Source organism: Thermobia domestica, chromosome 1 (assembly GCF_964235325.1).
Source record: "Thermobia domestica chromosome 1, izTheDome1.hap1.1, whole genome shotgun sequence".
NCBI classification, from domain to species: domain Eukaryota; kingdom Metazoa; phylum Arthropoda; class Insecta; order Zygentoma; family Lepismatidae; genus Thermobia; species Thermobia domestica.
This window is the reverse complement of record NC_137454.1, coordinates 258624353-258643741: the sequence shown is the minus strand read 5'-3', so window position 1 is coordinate 258643741 and position 19389 is coordinate 258624353. Positions and strand designations below refer to the sequence as shown.

At 35.3% G+C, this 19389-nt stretch overlaps 1 protein-coding gene and 1 long non-coding RNA gene across 2 annotated transcripts in view; one reads left to right on the top strand and one right to left on the bottom strand.

The window, feature by feature from the left end:
- The window catches only part of LOC145660603 (uncharacterized), a 269662-nt gene extending 263593 nt beyond the window's left edge, over positions 1-6069 (bottom strand). Inside the window, exon 1 of the mRNA XM_081725873.1 lies at positions 5924-6069. The gene's annotated coding sequence lies outside the window, so the exon portion shown is untranslated. The remainder of the gene's footprint in view (positions 1-5923) is intronic.
- A 78-nt stretch (positions 6070-6147) lies between these two features.
- On the top strand, positions 6148-9733 carry LOC145660623 (uncharacterized). The gene is made up of 2 exons (XR_014126854.1): positions 6148-6270; positions 9059-9733. It is a non-coding gene; the product is annotated as an uncharacterized LOC145660623 (long non-coding RNA).
- Positions 9734-19389: the final 9656 nt, after the last annotated feature.

Genomic DNA, 19389 nt, shown 5'->3' with positions numbered 1-19389 from the left:
AATTTTAAAAGCCACGATTTTAAGTATGCTATTCCATCATAAACAACGAAGGCAAGGAAAAGCACAGTCGCACTCACAAAGGCTAAGCACTACAAATAATATCTCGTTGTGTGTGTTTTTTCCCCTTTAAATAATAATCTATTATGTTAGTGAAAGATAAAGCAGAGGAAACATTGTAATCCTTTTCGTAGAATTCAATATTAAGCTTCAATCTCAATATATCAGTTTGCAATTCCAGTGCAACAAGCTCTTTTATCTTTATTTTTTGACTTTCCTTTTAAATCTGTTTTAAAAAAAATATTTTAAAAAATTGTTTGCATCTTCAATTATAAGGAACTTGTTTGTGACAAAGACGAGACTACTTTTCATATCAAAACTGTGATAACTAACTAAATGAAACAGGCGTTCGATACTATTCGAGAATCACTACCTTCGGCTCGGCTGTTTTAAAAAAAAAAGTGTCCTCGTACTGGCCAAACGGTCAGTAATTGGTGGTTTTGCCCATTAAGACTTTTTCTCAGGATCACAATATCTATTACACATTGCAGTTTCAAGCAATTCCACCTAAATCCAGAATATCACTATCTTCGGCTGCTTAAAAAAAAAAAAAAAAAAAAAAAAAGTGGCCCTGTAGTGGCGAAACGGTCAGTGGCCGTTAAGACTTTTTCTCAGGTACACAATATCTACAACATGTCACGATTTCAAGCAATTCCACCGAAATCTAATTGGTGGATTGTGCGGGTCCTTTGTCATTTCGAAGGGAGCCATTGCCCCCTGAAATTCTTTTCTCGCAAAAACGACAAAACCCGTATTTCCTACTTTGAAGTCATCTTTGCATCATGAGAGTTTGCTTTCTTTAATGTGGCCCTTTTAATGAAGGTGACCCTTTTTTGAAAAGGGGCCCTCTGTCCCCCTTAAACTATTTTCCGAAAGAAAAAATACGTGTCGATTTATTTTCGACCTAGTATATATCTGCAAAGTTTGAAGAAAATCGGATGACGAGAAACCCTTGTGAAGCTATCTCCTTTACACTTAGGGATGTGCACGAGACAAGATTTGTGGCTGTCTTGACTCGAAAATGTGCTGTAAAAGTGATGTCTCGACTCGAAAGATATATATATATATATATATATATATATATATATATATATATATATATATATATATATATATATATATTAGGGCGGAGCGAAAAATCACTTTTTTATATATCGAAGACGCAATAGTGCGGAAAAGTTGTCAATTGATGTTGATAAAATACTGTAAAAATTTCGTCGCCGAAATCGAATATCTTCGGGTGGCGAATCGCCAAAAAAGATTTTGTCTATAGGGTATGCAAACCCGCCATACACATAACTCTTTTGCGTTTCTACGGTAAATGAACAAAAGTATAACCTACATTTCTTAGTTTAAGTAATATATAAAATTTAAGAAATGTTTTCTGCATGATTTAGGCGCATTTTTGATCACACACTAGTCAATTTGATCAAAATAACAATCTACTTAATACAAAATACATATTTTTTCTGCAGCTCTCTGCTTGTTTCAACGAAACGACCCGGACCCACGACGAGGACGTAGGTGCCGGTCAGGTCCCTCCCATGCCCACCCTATCATTCATACACGTATGTTCGAATTTAGATTTTTGGTTATTTTCAGAGCATAGTTTGCATTTGTTTCTACTTTTGTGTTTACAAATCGGTATTTTTAGTTTGAGTCTGATAAAACCATCTCTGCCACAAACTGCTGCAGATGCTTCTGTTACAAGTTTCACGCAGCGTTCTGTACTCGTAATGTAACAGAAATATTTTAAAGCTCTTTTTATGATTGGATGTTCACGGTTATTATTGTAGATGTCAAGTTCTTTGTTGGAAAACAAGACAACGCTGGGGGATGCCTCACTTCAACTATTCCCAATTAATAAGGTCTGTGTAATCGTTTGCATTAAAATTGAGCTTTGGTAGCATACATTTTTTTTAGATGTGACTCATTGTCTTCTTTAGCTGGTCTTCCTCGTTTCGTCTTCCTACTGTTATTACTGTCATAATATCTACTCTTTTCATTCCTAGCTTTTCCCATTACGTTGACTATCTTTGTCTATGCCTCTTTTCTGACGTGAAGTCTTTCATCGTCAACCATAGAAGGCAATATATTCTCCGGATATGCGAAATAGCAGTTATTTTGGATTACGCACTTCTTGAACCAATTGCCGCTCCTTTTGTGGTATGTACCTTGAAGAAGTTCTCATTAACCACACGTGTTTAGCTCCATCTTTACAAGTAGCGTATCTCTTTACTGAAAATCAGCGACCTCCAGTCTCTTTCCTGCATAGAGTTTGATTTTTAAGACCATCAAAGTACAAACCTCTAAGATCCTTTCCTTTGGCCATTAGCACTTCCTTTTGTCCTATATTTTCTCTTTCTTGCCGGACCTTTGGGCAGTTTGTCATCTAGCCAGCATTTTGTGGAACAATTATTCCAAAAGATTGCAATGTAGCTGTTGCTATCAAAGCAGTTGCACGATCAGATGTTCGAAATCGGTCTGCCAGCATACTGAGAAGTCTAAGGACATGTCGTTGCTGCTTGCTTCTTTTCTCTCTAATATTCTGTTGTTTTGCAAAGTAATCATCAACACCTGACTCATCGCCATCAGAAGATGATGTCTGGAGTTCATTAGAAGTACTCATTTGTGATGTGTAAGAAGACTGTTGGCAGGTGGTCTCTTGTGATTTGCTTTTAGTGAGTATGATTAGTTTTAAAGTTTCCTCGTAGTCAACTCCCTCTATTCTGGCTACTCGTGTTTTTCTCTGATCTTGCAGAAATGTCCACTCCTTCCTAGGTATTTTCTTTCTTAATTCACATGAGCACATGGAAAGTTCAGGAACATATATCAAAAGACTTCATGTAATATTGTTTAAATATATCCAGTTTTTCTGGAAGCTAGCAGAAGCTTTCGTTTTCTTCTCAGATTTAACAAACTTCTTATACACTTTCCGTGCAAAGCAAGTAGAAACTGAACTACACGTTCTAACGACAAAGTAGGGATGGAAGCTTTGCCCTAAACAGATTTCACACATTGAGCAACGTCTCTCGCCAACTTCTTTATAGATCCATCATATCCTTTCTCACACTTTTCCTGCTCTACCAATTGAAACTAATGCTTCATTACATCTAATTTTGTGGGCAACTACACACCTGAAAGTTCAGCTGAATGTCCAAGCATGGGGTGAGTCGTTCTTAATCTTGTTCTTATCTTCGACATGGTTAGAGTTTCAATATTCATATGAAATACAGATTTCACACACGTTACATAAAGTTTAATTTACAGTACAAAAACATACTGTTTATACGCGTACCAACTACGCACAACGAAGTAAACACTGAAATTCAATGTTAACACCGTAAAATTACCTTGAAAAGATCGTCTTCCACACTCGAACAAAGTTATTGAATACTAACGTTGTTTCTTTTTAATACTGCTACTATCAATTGGACTAGTCCAAATTGAATTCATATTTATGGGAGGAAGTTTAAATTCTATAAAGCAGTACGAAAATCTTTAAAAGGAAAAAGAGTGTTGAAGGAAAATTTATAATGAACAATGAACACATTTATCAGCATATTAATTTAATGCTAGAACCTTATAAGAAACCACAAGTACATTATATGATATGCCAGGAACGTACGCAGGAATTTATTTCGGGAGGGGTCTCAATAGTTTCGGGAGGGTCCAAATACAATTTGAGGCTGAATTATATGAACATTTCTAAAATTGCCTCTAAAAGTAGACTACATTTACAAATAAGTTGGGATTTCGGGGAGGGTCCGGACCCCCAGGACCCACCCTCTGCGTATGCCCCTGTGATATGCAATACTTTGTTTTGCTAAAATGGGCTATTTTATGGTTCCAAATCTGCCTAAATCATCCAGAAATTATTTCGTCAATTTTATAGACTCCTTACGTTAAGAAATATAGGTAATAATTTGTTTATTTATTGTAGAAACACAAAAAAGTGATGTGTACGGCGGGTTTGCATACTCTATAAAGACACAAAATCTTTTTTGGCGATTCGCCACCGGAAAATATTTGATTTCAGAAACGAAATTTTTACAGTATTTTATCAATATCAATTGACAACTTTTCCGCACTATTGCGTCTTCGATATATAAAAAAGTGATTTTTCGCTTCGCCCTAATATATATATATATATATATATATATATATATATATATATATATATATATTCTATTGGAAGAGCCGTGTCTCGACTCGAATTTTGTTAGGAAAATCCTGTCTCGACTCGTCTCGTGCGCATCCCTATTTACACTTTCACTTTTTGGACTTGACGGGTTTTTGCCCCAAAGTCTTGAAATCCTTCTTTACTTTATAAATATTTTCTGAATAGGTAGTGGGGAATTCGAACCTTAAAGACAGTGCTCCCTTTTTCTTTCCCTTTTATGTGTTGATTTTTTTCAGTCGAAAATTTATATGCTAAGTTTCATTTTACTAGCTTCAGAGATTTGCGAGGTACACTACTTTTAAGAAAAATACCCCACCCTTTTTACGATACGTATTTCCAAAAATTCTTTCTTATATTTTATTTTCGTAAGAAAATGATTTTTTTAAAAATAAATTTTACGACTCTACTTGCAGTAGTATGGCCAGAAATCTTTACTCTTTTATATAAGAGTACAGAAGATAAACACAGTTAAACAAATGGACTTCATGAACAGTTTCCGATTTCTTCTGATGAACTTAATTGTACATTTCCCACAAGCAGTGGGTTTAAATTTACGCACTGTCAACACTCAGGTTTCAAAAAGGTACCAAACTGGAAATAGAATAATAATATATGTATTTATGTACGTGTGTAATATTTATTGTCTTATTGAATGGGGTCTCGGGTTCAAACCCTGCTCCCGCCAAGTGAACTTTGTGGTGGACAAACACCGTGTGCGTGGGTTTTCTCCCGTTTCCTCCCACTTTCTTCATTCCACCATTTCATTCATCTCTCATGATCACCGTCTCCTTTAGCCTAACCGGCATAACCGTGGGACGTAAAACTCAAAAATTTCATTTTTGTCTTATTGAAGCTTTCGTAATCTGGATATAAACTTTGGTTTGCTTTTAATACGTAAAAAGCCTGCTCCCCAGGAAAAGTTTGAAGGCTACACCCCTAAATGACTATGTATTGGTTTCTACAAACGTGTTGCATATTACATTAGCAATTTAGCGTTATTTATTGATTTTTTTCTTGTTTATACATATCAACCCTATCAAAACACCCTGTGAAATATAGTAACTGTACATCATAATAACTAGTCTTTGTTTAATTTTAAATTTACTGCGTTCTTATTGTACAATTTGAATGTATATATTTGTTACTTCACTAAAGTACAATAACATGCTAGAAACAATATTCATACTAGTGGACTGTAAGGCTTGATTCGTACACCACATGAATGCAACCAAATATAAATTCACTGTATTTAATGATTACACCTTCAGGATATAGTATACGTAAGACCGTCTAAGTTCCAGAAGAAGCTGGACGCTCATACTTTTAGGGATTATTCATTGAGTATCTACGAACTTAGAAAGGGGGTAACAAACCCACTTTCATTTACTTATCCACTGATACGAAAATAAAAAAGACCGTACCTATTTGCCCTTGTACTTTATATGCTATAGCGCATTACATTATATGCAACAAGGATTTTGGTCTGCATCATGATATAAATTTAAAAATATTTAACATTTTTCGAATCGAAATCAACAAAATTTATTCTAGAAAGTAAAAATAGAATGTTAAGCACATATAATGAAGACAACGCAGTGATTTAATTTGGTAACGTATAAATATATAATATGAAGTATCCTCGCGCACGGAAGACAGGGGGTTCTCATGTATACTATTACCCACCTTCAGTTTGCACAGAAAAATAATACACGAGAATAAACATGTTCACAAGGTCTTTAGTTGTAAATGTTTGTAATGCGATGGCTTACTGTTTGTGCTATATTGTACGATGTTCTACCATGATATATGGTCCACCAAACTGTATGCTCTTGCTGCCTCCACATTCACACACTTCACAAAACAATAGAAAGGCGTTAAGCAACTTGAACACTGTTGCCAGCTCAAGGCACACACACTGTTAAACCAACACCCTCTTATAATGAAAGCCTACGAACTGATTTTGTGACGTCACTAATCGAAGTCATAATGTCTTCAATGTTAGAAAGAAGAAGGATACAAAGGAGCTGAAGGTAAGACACATTTTTATTCGTAAGATAGTTCATTTAATGTCTAGAGAGGTTAGAGTAATGTATAAATGTACTTCATACGTTATTTAAGAGTTTGCAGCTGAAAACAATCGAAACAACAATACATTCACTATAAGTTTTACCTCAAAATGAGACTTATCAATGTTACTTAAGTGTGGATTAAGAAGTACAGCGTAAACTATTAAAATTCACGGTTTTCGTACCGTGCTTGCTTAAAATAATCAGAATAAATGTGTAGCTTCTTGTTGATTATAAGACTATTTTGTAGTAAACCCCTATGTGTATTAAAAGATTGGAGGGAAATAGGAACTTATCTTCCTCTCCATAACACCGAGGTGAAGTTCATTGAGTGAAAATGTTTGAAATAATTAGTCCTACACATATTCATTTATGTTTAAGAGAAAACCACAAACAAAGTTCTTAGTAGGCCTATAATCAAATTAAATGTAAGAAAACTGTGAGTCCCGGTACTTGTAGCGCTAGGCGTTCCAGGGAGCACATGTCCAGCCTTGCACTGTTTTTTTCCATAATAGTACACATTAATTTGTGTGGAATTTTGCACAGTTCATTTAAACAGACATTTCCTCCATGTTCTTGTGTTTAATACACGTTGAAGCGGGTGACATGCTTTTTCCCCATGTGACAAGAGTTAATCATACTAATAAACAATACCGTGCAGGTTTACTTTTGGCGCACCACTCGAAATAATTGCTGCAAAATTATAATTCCTTCACAGATTTGTTTTTTATTGTCTCCTAAATGATTTGTACTGGGTGACATGAAAATATCTCACTTGGCGTAGTTGAAATTCAAGGAGGCCATTGTTGAAAAAATACAATTCTTTTACGATTTGCATATAAATGGCGTCCGGATACAGTACATAAAAAGTATATGCAAGGAAACACAAACCATCATGTGCTAGTGGCCACAAAAGCACGAATGCTATATAACCGCCACGGCAGAGCGCAACTAGGACCCAAGATATAGATACGGGCTGCGTCCGAAGGTGGCAGGCGCGTCAGTGACGGTGGGTATACACGTAAGTAGAATTGTGAAACCAAATATATTTTGGCATTAATATGAGTTTCTATGGCAATTGTCATGGTTTCACAGAGATAGCACCCCGGTTGCTCAGCCTCCGCTACAAGAGTAGTAAATTCTTGCAAATAGTAGTAGGTTAAGTTAATGTGAGATAATGTATTTTAGTGCTATACACTTATATTCCGGGGTCTAACTGTTGCAGAAAGGCGGCAAAATTAGCAAAATTTACTGGAGAAACTTACTAATTTAGCAAGTTTTCATGCAATTGATATGAAAGAGAATGTATTGTTATCAGTTATTCATAAGTTTAAAGCGAAATGTGAATAATTTTAAAACGACATGGATTATTGAAATTTTTAATGGATATCTACAAATCTTAAAGTAAATGGGATAAAGTTCCGTAGATGGCATACCTCCTGCAGTGTCTTCCGCGATGCATTAGTGACCACGATTATATAACAGAACAGAACTTACCCTAACCTAAGCTAACCCAATCTACTACTACTGCCTGATATTGCCGAAATGTCTTTATACAAACAACTGAAAACAAAATATTAAGGACACTATCTATAGTTTCATTATTAATAGAAAACTGCAATTTCTTTATCTGACACCGTTTAATATTAGATTTATGGATGAACATATTACGACTGGAACGAAGAGTATTGTACAGAGTGAAAGTGAAGAGTTGTGCATTAACTATCTATTCTGAAATAGGTCAGAGAAACTGAAATAATTATTTAGAACAAAGTGCTTTTTAATATCATTGATACGAAAAAGTTTTTCTACCATATTGCAAGGTGGAGCCTACAACTTGTTAGCACGTTAAGAAGATATGAAGTGAAAGCGTGCAGTTAGTACAGCAGTCTTCTTATGATAGTGACTTAATGAAACAAATTATTAGGTTATTGTCGTTTTAAATATATAACGGAATTTCAGATTTGATGTTCTAGCGTCGTCTCAGAATCCTTAATTTCATTCTTGAGCATTACATTAATAATAGCTGACGCTGTTGCTGTTTGAAGGTAAAATGGGCTCTCCTTTGTATATGTAATGCATGTGGTTGTTTCTGTATAGTGTTACTATAAATTAACCCTCACTCGTATAACTTGATGCTCCTTAGTATCGGTGCCCCTTAGTCTTTAACTTTCGTTATAATTTTTGCCAATTTGGATACCAGGTGAATCTTTAGGATTATAATATATTTATTGGTGGGGTTTATTCCATATATTAAGGATGTCCTCCCGGCTGGCCCCGGTGCACATACGCGCGCCTCAGTCGTGGGTTGAATTCCAGGTAGGAGAGCTATGATATTGGAACACATCACAGTGATTCGGGGTCTACCTGAAATTATAGTCTCGCGTTTCAAATAGTTTCCGTGTTGAAAAGGAATGCTAATAGTCAACATCAACACATAAATGATTTAGCTTTTTTCCAATGCTCAGTGAAAGTTCGGTTATTAAAGATTTCCAATTTTCCGCACGATTAGATGTTCCCACCATTGTTTTTGTTATCCAGAATTTAATAGCAATTCTAAGCGTTTGTTTACGTGAGTGTCTTTGGAAAAGATGGAAGGACGAGTGGATATTTCCCTGGTAGTAAACCTATGAATACTTTTAAATTTGAAGAGTATCCACTTTTAAGTTATTATATTATCAGATCAAACTATGTGTAAAAAGCAAGAGGCATCTTTAATGTTTATAAAGTGTTCGTTATTACTTTTTTTCAGGTGTTAACTATGCCAAATAGATGTTGCGTACCCCTTTGCAAAGGGAACTTCCCAGGTGGTCCAAAAGTAAACGTTTATTCATTTCCACCCGACGAAGAATCTAAAAGGAAATGGTTATCCCTAATTCAACGAAAAGGATTCACACCCTCACAGAACAACAAAGTATTTTTATCTTGTATATACATATTATATTAAATCATTATGTAATAAAGATATGATCAAAGGACATCCTATATTAATAACCATGGATAACAGTTTTGGCAGTATATTATCTCCTCCATCAGGCATGTTCTGAAAAAATACAATCCAAATAAATATAAAGTGAGCGGTGTCAGTGAGAGTACTATACGAGAGTAAATAAAGTTTTCATTGCATTTTTTACATGCACATGTACAAATGATAACTTCTGAAATTACGTGTTTGTGATTTACTTGCCGAATCTTAAGCACATCTATTCATAATTTTGAATTTTGAATTGTGTCTTGGAAAGATGTAAATGGAATTTAGAGGTTATTTTTTTGCTCTCCTGAAAAAAAAAAGTTGGAAGTGAGGCTTACGACTTTTTACCTTAATATTGTCAAATTTAAGAATGTTATATTGTTTTTACTATTATTGTAAATATTTCGATGCATCTAGTTTTGTTTGCCTCAATAAATTGTAATTTTAAAAAGATAATTTATTTTATTAATAACAATAGTTATGTCATTTCAAGGTTTCATAATTTACAAATGTAAACTTTCTTTTGGGATTGTACGGCATCTAATTGTTAATAAGACGTGACTTTCCTACTTACAGTGGACTTTATTCCGACTGAATGAAACAATAGTGTATCCACTGAAGCATTCAAATGTTAAGATTGCATAACGACTCTGTTTCAACGATCTCGTGTCGTCACCATCATGTTTTGGAAACTGTGCTGCTTGTATAACTTTTTACTTTTATCGGTACTCTCCAATCTCTCCAGTTGTACAAAAATGTTCCCTTGAGTCAGTATTATTGAAATTTCTTGTTAAAAATTATTTTCTGTACTTACCATTCACCTAGGTAATACGGGCAAATCCCAGGTGCTTTAATACACTTGATAATATTGCGTCTTATTCCGCGTTATTTTAATATGCAGTCTGTATAGAAGATTGTTACCGACAACAACTATATATGTCCTTCAACCTTATTGTAACCACTTAACTTCAAAATTAAACCGTAATTTCCAAAATTGTGACTTCTAATGAAAACTTTTTATACCATTTTCGCTGAAAAATTAACATTTGTCTGTACAGTTGGAGGAGTTTTTTTTTGTTTGCTTGTTCGTTAAGTTTTACAATTATGCTCGAAAGCTAAGGGAAATGGTAAATAGGTAGATTACCACAAAATAAACTGGGATCTAACCAGTGACTCATGCACCAGAAGTGAGCGCGTTAACATCGAGGAAACTGATAAGAATATTCAGCTCTGTTCATAAACATTTTCAATTCTGGTTAGTGCTGTACTAATGATTAGACTATTGAATGCCTGAAATTTCGATATGTTGCTTACATATATAATGTGGATATGTTCACGCATAACTTCGACATAGGTGCACAGATTCTGATGATTTTTTTAAGAGTGTAGTTTCCCGTTTGCCCCCTATAAATCTCTACTTTCTGGAAGGTCCCCTAGAATTTGCATTGCTGTCTGATTAAAGTCTTCCGAGCTTGACGATAAAATATCTCAACGGGTGCAATGTTAATATTCTGATTAAACGACTTCACTGTGCTTATGGTCAGGCATAACTTTGGTATATATCGTCCCTATCGAGACAAAGGGACGTATCTCATTTTTCAACTTTTCAAGGATACAAGTTTAAAGATGTTATCATAAGTTAATTTTATCTTGTTCTGTCAAAATTTAATTTTTTGATCTCGTAAGTTACATATCTGACACGAATGATATCCAACGAAATTTTAAAAGAAGACTACAGAATAAATAATGAGAAAAGGTTTAAATTTGTCTTTTGGAGAACTTAAGAAAATGAGATACGCCCTTTTGTCTGGAGAGGGACGTTATGCACCGATTTTAATGAATTTTTTTGTTAAAAAAAGTATGTTTTATTGATGGTCTGGTGTAAAGTCGCTGAGACTGAATGGTAATCTTTGGAGTAAGACCATGAAACTCTTCAATGGCAGAAAGCACTGAAAATAAAAAAGTAGTAACTTTTTCACAAAAAATCTTCATGACTTCAAAATGCACCGAGAAGCAGAAAATAATGATGATAAAACAGAAATAGTACTATATTAGAAGTTTTCAAGTCTGTGCCAAGCCACGCAAATTAGAGCATCATATTCCCATAATTTTGTATTAGACCCTATTGTGCTTGGCTTGAAATAGGCTTCAAAACTTTTAATATACTACTATTTCTTCATTATTATTTTCTGTTTTTCAGTGCGTTTTGAAGTCGGTGACGATTTTTTGTAAAAAAAAAAAAATAAATAAATAATAATTTTTCTAAGAAAAATCAAACACAAATGACATTATATGAACGGGTTACATTTAGTGGTGGGTTTAATTTTCTTTGCCTTCTAGAAATTAATATAACAGTTGTATCCCTTCATCACTGGAAACTCCACTTTCATAGTTGAATAAAGCTCTGGCTTGCTTCACGTTCTCTGTTAACAGATTGATTTATTTGGATCTGATTTCTGTATGTGTGTATGATACACCACTAATTTTAACCCGCCCATATATCGCACCAGTTCAACCGATGTGGATTAAATGTGGCATAGTGTAGACCTTGATATATTTGGTGAAGGTATAAAATAGTGTGATGTACAGGCTTTTTTTAAAAAAATAATGGGCCATTAAACTTTGGTATTTGGACTTGCAAATTAAAAAAAAACATTTTAGAAGAAACACATATGGAACAAGCCTATTACTAACCGTAAATATAAATTATAAAAAAGCAAGTGATGAGGCAGTTGCTTAGCTATCCTGTAAATTAAGGATGATCTCCGTAATAATAAAAACTTCATGGTCTACCAAATTGAAGGTAATTCTACCTAACACTAGAAGTGTCTATATTAACAGTGAAATGTGACTAAATTTTGTAGAGAAAAATATACGAGTTTTCTTATTGTGTACAGTCAATACACAGGGGTCGCCAGGAGAGTGGAAAAGCATTCTCATGCATCCCAAGGTAGAGAATCGCATCTCTAAAGCAGGCTCTCAACCTATTTCATATCACGATCATCCTCTCTTACCACAGATTGCCACTGACCTCGGTAATTTATTTCCAGTTTGTGTTTGTAAGAGGAACTTTTCTTAATATTCCTGGCAGAATTCGGCAATAAGCATGCAAGTAGGAGTATGTGTAATCAAAGTAGCCTCTAAAATATTTTCCGCTTTTAGATACTAATTACTTACATCTTTCGTCTTCCTTCACGACCCTCAGGTTGAGAAACCCTGTCCTAGAACACCCAATACGTCTAGAAAGCCAGTTCAATTTGCAAAGCAGATATGAGAGAAGGAATGAGTTGCAAGCCGTGGTGTAGTTGTGCTAGGGCGCCACCACGGTACATTTTTGCAACCCATGGGAATGTCATGGTTATTTTTGTTGCGACTATTCATTCCTTTAGAAGTCTTCTTTAAAATTATATAAGCACATACCTAAAAGTCATTGACCAATAAAAAAAAATATATCTGTTATGATTCCAACTGGCAAGTAAATCATCCATGCCTTGACCAGAGAACACGGCGGCACAGTCAAGGTTCAGTATTGCGAGTAATGCAACAAAGCCTCGTACCGTCTATTCACTCGATAATATGCTAGAGACACTGCACTACAGATTCTCTCTACCACGTATTCTATCTCCCTTCATAGGTGCCGGAACCTGGGAGCTCACCCCTGCAGCCTGCCTAATAATGTCGGCCAATCAACAATTCCCTATATAATCTATTTATAGTAGTTGAGCCCCTTCCCCCCAATATTTCAATTGCGTCGGCGCTTAAGCCTTCCTCCACCTCTGCTGCTGGCATCTCTTATCAAGATAAGGCTGGCACTGTTTCAGAGAAATAATCAATCTGCTAGCTGCATTGTGTCAAGAATGGATTATACGTGTGAAGCAAGGACGAGAAGAAGAGGAAAATACGGAAACTTTTCTGATAGATCAATAAAGAATGAACTTGTGATGCATGTGTAATTAAAAAAAACATTCTTGACGTATTGCATATGTTCAACGATGAAGTTTATTCAATTTATGAAATACTGTGCAATGAATACGGCTTCAAACAGGCGCGTTAGGGACACGGATATACCTATTATCACGAAACACTAAAGTAATGGGATAGCCCTGTACTACTTATGTTACCACTACATCACTGGTTGCAAGTGAAAAAGTGATGTTATCTTAAGTTTTTTTTTATGTCGCTGACATTCCCTTCCTTGCCAACAACCCAGTTATGGATCATTAAAATTTGTATTTGGACTTAGTCTAGCTTCAAGATAAAATAAAGCCAATTGCTTGTTAGAACAGGTACATATGGAACATACCTTATATTAAACGTTAATTTGAGACATAAAAAGGCAAACGATGAGACTGTTAATTAGCTATGCTGTAGAACTAGCTTTCAAAAAAGATTCAAGGAACGACGAATTTTCCATAATAAGGAAACCCACTAGTGAATAAAATCATACTTAATTAGAAGAATGTACGTAGATATTGTAAAAGGAGAAACTGCTAGGAACTTCCAAAGTGCCTAGTGCCAAAGTACGTAAGGAAAAGCATGCAATGTCCCTTACAAAGAAAGAGTGACTGCGAAAAGTACTATTTCTGATGACAGAAAGAAGAATAGAAGAGTTTCATCCACAGATATTTTGGGGGGAAAGAGTATTTCTTTTGCAGGACTTAATCTGACAAACAACTTAGATAGGACAACAATGAGTTCTTGAAACGAGATGATTCTAAAGAAGCCCATCGGCATGTGCGAAATATTAATAATGAAACAGATTCATCGAAAGTTTCTAGCACAATGAAATTTAATGTCTGGAGGGTTTAGGAAAAGCTACAGCAAGAGAACAGTTGGGCACAGACTAGTGATTTTATAACTGCGGATAACTTGAAATCACTATTATATACAAAAGTGATTTAAAAAAGTCATCCAGTTCTCTCCTGCAATTTTCTCCTAAACCATTGCGACCGAATTGGAAAACCAGCTTTTCACAAATGTTCGGAAAAATAAAAAACAAAAAAAAAAATTGGTTCCTAGGTGATATAGTACCTATAGTCCGTGTCAGCCGAACTGGCAGACGGCGTCAGCCAATAAGCTTGCAGAGCGCTGTTGCCAAATCACTGATGAACCGTTCGTGAATCATTAATAATTGTCCATAAATATGAACATCATCAATTACGAATGATTACATTTTTTGTGAAGATATAGCAACAGAGAACTGTGAGATTTCCGACTGACGTCATCCACCAATTCAGGTGATGGTGATTATAATTGGTATTCGAAGATGTTTGTTACAACGGTGCAAGGAATTCAGATCTTGTTCCGTAAATTTCCACACTTATGGAAAATATTTGTTAATAATTTTTCTTTTGTATGATCAGCAGTCTCCAGCTGCTTGGATAGATTGGCGAGGTTCTGTGAATTTAACCTTCCTTATTCCACCACACATGATTTTTATCTTTGAGAACATTTGAAGGGCATCTGTATCAGGAAAAGATACAAAACATAAGTTATCTCTATGAATGCATTACCAACGACCTTACAAGCATAATTCTAGTTGTGGTTATACGTGTTCTTCAGTACTGGAGAACATACATCGAAATGTGTTTGGAAATGTTTTAGTTATGTAGAGCATATTTAATATATAAAAATAGTTTCTCAGCGAAAAATATTTATTTCTCGTAAGTACGGAAACTTATGGAACACTACATTAAAGCAAGTAAACTGAAAGCAAGGAATATATGGAAAACTAAGATATTTATTTTAATCACAACTTTCTAAATTGAGGCATAGTTTATTAAGTATTGTGCACGTACATATGAAATGGCTTGCTGTAATTTAGATAGAAAAACACACCAATATAAAGTACCTATAATTATACGTTAAAAATCAGTAACTACTATACAGTATACATATTGTCATGTAGTATTATGTCAATTTTCATGAACTTCTATTACATTTTATTTTAGTCCAAAACAGCTGTTATCGTCCCTGCCTTCTTCAAATTTGTTACATTCTCATTTATTAAGTCACGTCTTTTGTAAGTCATCCCGGTAACTGATAGTTGGTGTGATGTTTTCCTGGAAGAATAATGATACGCATACTAAACATTCTGTAAATTAAGTACGTACATTATTAAACTACATTAATAGTAACTTACAAAAGTCTAAAAGGTGTAACTGACGAAGTATAAATTTCTAAGTGAAAAAGTTTTACTTACCACTAAGTCCTCGCTCTCCAGGTAGGATATTATGACATTTTAAATACATTTTACCTGCGCTAAGAATTTAAAAAAAATATTCCTGATCTTAAACTGTCATGTTATTCCTACAACCAAGAAAAACATTTCCCCAAGTAACTTTAACTTTACTACAAAAACATGTGTTACCCTATGATCAAGTTCTAGTATTCACCATTTACAGGTTAAGGAACCCTCCAAAACTAACTTGAATCCTTTGCACCAATCCTAAAGCGTTTTTGCAATTGCTTTATCTGCATACACGTAGCTACTACATGGCTAACCTCCCAGCCCGTTGCACACCGCTTTTGCCCTGCCTAAACCAATTCCAATTGCCCTCAATTCTTGCCTACAGTGACCAGTTAGGACAGGTTATATCCACCGTCAGTTTGTGCCTGCTCTCTATGGAGGAACCCCTGCGAGTACGCACAAGCTTCGCCTAGTCCCAGGGCGAAATAGATGCAATGCATGCTTCTAGTGGCCACCCAAAAGAGTCTACTTCTTCTTCTTCTTACCAGGGCTAATATGTTGCAGAAAGAAGTATTAGTAGCATAATATCCAATTTTACGGTAGCACGCTTACATTGTCTATACGAGGTGTACGTTCATTGTTAACTGGCGCACCCACTATGGCAATTTTAAGGATATTTCATTATACGTATTAGACCAGCAGCAGAACGGCAGTGGCATCACAAAGGCACTGACTCTTTGTACAATAACTATGGCTTCTCCAACAAAGGCGGTTCTAAGGACTGTATGTGAAAGAAAGCGAAGTGGAACATATTTTACTTGCCTAACCGTTTACACGATTTTCGGACTTTCTTTATCTCCAAGTCTCTCCTACAATTTCCACACGTTTTTCCTAGCTTCAGTAATCCACGTCGTGCTACAAACATTGTCTCCTTTAGATAATCCACAATTCACATCCGTAACAAGTACCCACCAATCTGAACTATTTGCCCCAGTATATAATGAATACTAATGTATCCATCCGTAATGTGGAAATATCTCATTAACATCACGTTTTAAAATATGAAATAGCTTATATAGTATTCTGGTTCATTGCAGCTTCAAGAATACTAGTTGAGCTCTGAAGTTTCTCCTGTAAATTTTTATCTATTTCTGGACCCCTCTGTAACACTTAACCCGATCTTTTTTATGGTACATTACTTGCGCGTTAAGTATTTATATGGCCATACTGCACGATAATGTCTTAAAGAAGCGAATAAACAAGAAAAACAAAGTTCGATGCATGTCACAAGTGATCATCGGTCACCTACACATAGTCTGCTCCACTCTTCCTCAATCGCACAACTTTTGAGGGTCAATACCCGCTGCGATTATTTAACTAAAAGTTGACCCAGTGGATGGTTCTTTCAAGATGAACGTAAACCTCGTGTAGGTTTGTTATGTTCCTTATTATATGAATGTCAGTGTGCACCCCGTAAAATGCTGTACGGTACAGCCTCTCAGGAACAGTTGCTGAGACTATACCAATAAGAAATGATTTGGTGCTGAAGGCTTATTTTTCACGAATGTCAGTATGCACTCATAAAGTGTACTCTACGCTGAATCCAATCTACCTAAGCTACTATTACTACTGCTCTTACTACTTAAAAATAGGGCTTGGTTAAATGCCAAATCACCGGACGAATTTTAGAAAGTTTACCAGATGTATTAGAGAATTTATTTTGGTTTGTGATGAGGAGTGAGTGAAAGTCAGCGAGGGGAATAGTTGAAGTTGACAAAATACTTGTTGTTGTTAGTTGTCTTTATAAGTGGAGATAGAATTGACTATTTGGCGGAGAGGTACACTTGCTATGATTTATGGGAAATGTAGTGTGGCAATGGTGCGTAAATGACAAGATTTTCACTTATTATTTTTGATTTTTATCGAGTTGTACAAAAATAAGGAGTGCCAGTCGTTGAAATTGTCTGGAAGGCATGGCCTATTAAACAGGTGAACAGTATGTCCTAACGAATTGAAACTAGTGAAAAGAGAAGCATGTAACCAAACCTAATTTAGTATATTTTTGTACGTTTTGGGTGGCATTTAATATCTCTCAAAGTTGTGAAACGCATAAGCCATGCATTCTATGACATATAAAGTACTTTTCAGTATTCTCGTTTATACTTATACCCACCGCTGATAACGCGCCTGCTCTCTACGGACGCACCCCCTCTTTACCGCCTGGGCCCTGCTGCGCTCCTGCCCTGACTCGGTTAGATAGTATTCGTGTGGTTTTAGTGGCCACCTAGCACAAATTGGTGTTTTATGCCATATATCCACCCTGTATTTCAAACAATCATCACTACTAACCAACTGTGACTACCTACTATTTTGGAGGAAACATAATATTCACTTTCTTCTTTTGATTTTCGTGTGGTTCAGTGATACAGCAGTAACGCCACAAGCCCTAATTTTTTCACTGGATGCTGGAACGTATGATCTGTAGAAATACCTACGATCGTTTCTATGGTATATTATGTTGCACGCACATCTGACGCAATTATTTGGAAATGTGCTAAGAATATACGAGTGCATTATACCTTAGACATTCATTTAAAGTAAGAAAAGGGAAGTGAAATCCTTTACTTCACCGCAAATTAAAAAACAAGACATAAATACCATTTATTACACAATGACCGCTTATTAGTGCAAGGGTAGACAACATATTCCATTTTAATATTTGTTGTGCTTGCTTTAAAGGTGAGAGAAATAGTTATATGCAATAAACACTTCAACTATTTATATATGCTGGATTGAGTATAGCCCGCTCCCCCCAGTGATTTTTAACGAATCATAATGATTCTAACGATTCATACTAGTTCATAATGAATCGGAACCGCATGTTATAAAGATTTAAGATGTAAATCCTGTGGTAAGGAAGTTTTAGTATAAGTAGAAGTAGTAGTAGTAGTAGTAGTAGTAGTAGCGGTAGTAGTAGTAGCAGTAGTAGTAGTAGTGGTAGTTAGTAGCAATAGTAATAGTAGTAGTAGTAGGAACGGGTTAGAAGCCCCGCAGGGGTTGGTTGGGTTCTGTTCTCAATATTAGTAGTAGTAGTGACTCTTCCAGTTCCGGTGACAAAGAACTGGGGGGAGCGGGCTATACACAAGCCTATATGCTAAAAATATACGTAAATCTTCAATGTCGTAAATAAAATAGTTGGGAACACGATCTCCGCCTTCATGAACAACTTAGTTCAACATTAATCAGGCCTTTCTAAATAAACATTTTTCTTATATACTTAAATGAAGGATACTCATTCCCATCATTCAATAATTCCCTTCAAATGTATATTTAATCATTACACAATCTTAGAAATATAATCGTAACACCACTTTGTAAACAATAAATCGTTGCCTTTTAATACCAAATACTTACTTCAGATTTTTCTTCTTAAAATTATATTTTTATGAAAATAACTTGAAGAAACTTTAATATAGAGTTTCACACATATATGTATCGAACAAGTTTTTGTTGTTCATATCCGATTTTATCACGTTTAATCAAAATAAGCACAGTGCATTTCGGTATCCTGCCCTTGTTCCAAATAGCACAATACTCACAGATCACATAGCAATATTTAAAATCTATGACTTTGATTAGTGACGTCACAAAATCAGTTCGTAGGCTTTCATTATAAGAGGGTGTTGGTTAAACACACAAATAATCCCAAACACTTATTGAATACAGTTGATATTTGATGTTCACTCATGAAATATCTAATGGCTTTTTGTCCTAGTTAAGTAAACTTTGGTGGGTTTTTGTCCTATTTTAGGAAAGTTGGATTGGGCTTTTATTCTACTCTTAATAAAATACACTCCACAGAGTACAGTTCGCGCGGAAAGTGTTGACGCCTAAATCTTAGCGTCAATATCTTTCGCCTTTT